Source organism: Tupaia chinensis, unplaced genomic scaffold (genome assembly GCF_000334495.1).
Source record: "Tupaia chinensis unplaced genomic scaffold, TupChi_1.0 Scaffold000311_2, whole genome shotgun sequence".
Taxonomy (NCBI): domain Eukaryota; kingdom Metazoa; phylum Chordata; class Mammalia; order Scandentia; family Tupaiidae; genus Tupaia; species Tupaia belangeri.
In genome coordinates, this window is record NW_006159803.1 from 6,046,348 (window position 1) to 6,050,511 (window position 4,164).

The window sequence follows — 4,164 nt, forward strand, 5'->3', positions numbered from 1 at the left end:
ATGATAGAGAAAGACAGGTAAGACAGGAAAAATAAGCAAGCAGGAGAGACTCCCAGGTAAAAGAATAGACTCAAGGAATCTACTCTTAATTAAAAGTGGAACAACCTAAAGTCACAGGGATAGGCTAAAATTAACTCACAGCCCTATCTTTACTGTGGTAGGGTATGAATGTACAGGGTACCAAAAGCAAAGCTTGTTTATTTCCCCTAAGATTTCACACAGCACCAGCTGAGCTGCCCTCTTTCTATACTTAATATCCTCAGGATACATAAAAGTAGATTAAATGTAATATTTAAGCCCAGCAGGGACAACAAAGAGTTTGTAAGGAGAGAAAAGTAGTTACCCACACTATACTAGAGTGATTAAAAATTCTAGACAGAGCTGTCTACACTATGCAGGGAAAAAAAGAAAAAGGAAAAGAAAATATGGCATGTAATTATGTTAACACTACAACAAAAATGATTAATGCAAAATACAGAAGAGTCTAAAAGAGAAGAAATCATAATCCAGGGCACAGAAAAAAATTATGATGCCTGTACCCCCCCAAAAATGTAATAAGAACATGGCTGCAAACATTCAGAAATAGATGATTAAAATAAAACTAGATGACTAAGTAGATTACAGAGAAAGCCAAATTGAAATCGGGAATAACATCACCAGAGAACTAATAAATAAGATAGAAACAAGAAACAGATCAGGCAAAATTGAAAAAATGACAAAAGAAAGGCTTAAGACAATCATTGCTGGGCCAGCAGATGGCATAGTGACTACATTGCTGGACTCCCACATGGCTGACTGCCTGGACCCAGTGGCTTGAAAATCACACCAGGCATGCATGAATCTGTGTGTGTGTGTGTGTGTGTGTGTGTGTGAGAAAGAGAGAGAGAGAGACAGACAGAGAGATAACACATGTGTTGTGCCCAAGAACCCAGGGTAATGAAGGGACGGTGATACAGCCATCCCCCCAGGGGGTAATTTCTTACTTTCCTTCTCACTGTCTCTCTCTCTCTCCAGCGAGCGCATGTGTCCTATGGCACAAAATAAAAAAATAAAAAAATAAAAAACTCTTAATAAAAAGAAAAAAAGACAATCATTGTTAAAAAAAAAATAAGATGAAAGAAAAATATTAAAGCAATCAGATAAATAATAGATACGAGAAAGAAAAAAATTATTCACATAAAGGTAATTGCTATCATTTTAAAATACATGGACAAATAAAGTGCTCAAAGATAATATCACTAACCTAAGCATTACTAAAAAAAAATAACTAAATCTATAGATCAGAAACGCACACCACCTCTCAATAAAAATTGATATAGGGCACCAGCAGATGGCATAACAGTTACATCACTGGACTCCCACATAGACTGTGCTTCGAGTCCCAGACACGTTGACTTAAAACTCACACCAGGCACATATGCTGTGTGCCCAGAATCCCAAAAGGAGAATAGATGAGAAGGGATTGTGCCATGGCCATCCCCCTAGGGGGTGATTTCTCACTTTCTGTCTCTCTGGCGAGCAAATGTGCCCTATAGCAAAAACTCCAAAAAAAAAAAAAGAAAAAGAAAAAAAAAAGTGAATGATGGACTGAAATACATGTCAAGTCTTCAAAAAGTTCATGGATGAGCAGGCAAGTGGCGTGGTGGTTAAGGGTGGTGTCCTACAAGGTCAACTGTGGTTCGAGTCCCAAACCTGGTATTTGCTTTCTCACATTTACTCTCTCTTTTCCTGTCCCTCTCTGGTCAAATTTAAATAAATAAAGTTAAATAATTCTTTTTTAAAAGTTCATAGAAATGTACATTATGAAACTATGCATGGATTTCAACTTTTTAAAATCCTTTCAGATACTATATATTCAAATAGAAAATGAATTTTCATACTAATGGACTAAGTATGTCACCTAAAGTAAATATGTTGGGCATGCATGTGCCCATGATCCAGGGTTAGCTGAAGGCTAGGCGGGTGGATTGCAGCACTGGAACCCTGTTGGAAGTGTCTGTCTACCTCTGATTCATAAAAGTGAACTTTAAAGACATGTATATTAAAAAAAAAAGTAAAAATGTATATTTGTGTAAGTACCAAAGAGTTCAGGAAATCAAACTGGCCTCACATTTCTCCAAGGCACACACTTAGTGCCAAAAATATTAATGTGACCTCTATGAAGTTGTAAGGGAAAGAAAGCATGACCTAAAATGGTCCTTCAAGTATAAAAAGGCTGACATAAGTCTCAAGTACAATAAACTCACAGAACAAAGCACCAATGAGCTATTTGTGAACATTTCTTGACAATAAAATCCAGCTAACAAAGATGAACTAAAATAGTATTTCACATGTGGAAAAAGATTCGTGGGCACTGAATCCATAATATACAGAAATACTCAAAAACTTATAATTATCTCTGAACAGAACATAAATGTGGTGGGGAGAAGAGGATAGAGAAAGATAGCAAGAGAACAAATAGGCAGGGTGTTAGTGGGAAACAGATATGGCTTATTACCTGTTGATGATGACGTGTATAGTATTCTCAACTGGATTGGTCTGAGAAGTATTTCATGACGGGTAAAGTCTTTTTACAAGCAAAATGAGAAATATGATTGACTGTTTAAAAAAATAATTGGAATAATAATAAAGATTGGGAAAAACAATGAAAAGATATTGAATGATGAAGTGGGGAGATTAATGTCTCTGTATTGACTGACATGCATGGCATTCCCTTTTGAAAAAGCAATGTAATATATTATAAAGTTATATGTAATCCAATGTAATATAAACAAGATTATGATAATAAAAAAATAATTTCTTAAAAAGAACATAAATGTTAAACTTTGACACTAAAAATGACATGGGAAATATGAGACAAGAAATAATACTGAGAATGTACATTTCTACAGCTGTCATAGCAAATATCAATATTATATATAATTGGGGGAAGTATAAAAGACTTCCCTACTCCTGATGTTTTTTTCCTTTTTATTGAATTAAAAAAAAAAACTTTAAGATTTTATTTCATTTTATTTATTTTTTGAAGTTGATCATAGAGAGACAGAGAGAGAGAAGGAAAGTGAGAAAGCAAGCTGCCAGATCCAGGACTCAAACCATGGTCAGCCATGTGGAAGTTTACCCGCCCTAACCACCATGTCACCTGCTGGCCCCTTTTTATTGAATTCTTGAAGAAACTTTAAAGATAAAATATTCTGTGGTAGAAAAGTTTATGAATATTTCAGCAATTCATTCAGTTTCACTTTAGGTCTTTTTGTTTTATTAAGATCCAGTAAAATTAAAATCAATTATTTTATGAGTAGCTCCTCTAGTATGGTTTATCTTGTCAAATTGTATATAAATTTGTGTGTGTGTATGAGGCCAAAAGTCTGACTGCATTTTCCTATCTCCAAAATCCCTTGCATAGTGCGTAGGGTGAGTCATGCCCACAAACATTAACAGACCATTTTGGTCCAGTTGATAACAGGACTCTTCCTACAACCTGTCCTTGGGACAGTATCTTGTGATATATCCAAACCCCCTTATCTCTGCTAAAGTACACTCTTTGCTGATCCCTTACAAAACACAGACCTTCCTTTCCAATCGCTAGCCTAAGAATTGTAAAAGCTACCTATGGCCTACAAGCCTCTGCTTCCAGATGTCCCACCTTTTGGGGCCAGACCAATGGGAAATTCTTTTCACTAAATTCTAAATCTTGTCTCTCACTTTCAGAACCAAATAAAATGAACCCCTGTATCTGACCACCCTGAGAAAGTTATGTTTATCTTTCTCTGGGCCTGGTCATACACATTCATGTTTAGAAATAAACCACATTAATTATTATTTCTGCAGAGTTGATCATTTCAATCAACATGTACATGATAACTAGAAAGAAGGTCATCATTTAACATGAATAATGATAATATCTAGATGGATGGAATTGATTTTTATGTTCTTGATGGTGTGTTTTTCTGCTTAGTCTAAATTTTTTATTATGTGCATGTATCACTTTAATAAGCTAAGTCATATTTATTAAGAGTTCTCAAAATAAGCCAAAATTAAAACATGCACACAAAGTACATTTTGTACCTTAGAGTAATGTTCAAAGTCAAACTGTAATTGTGAACTAGAACAATTACGGCAGGTAACAAAGCAGAAACCAGAAGATAATATTAGGATCACTCT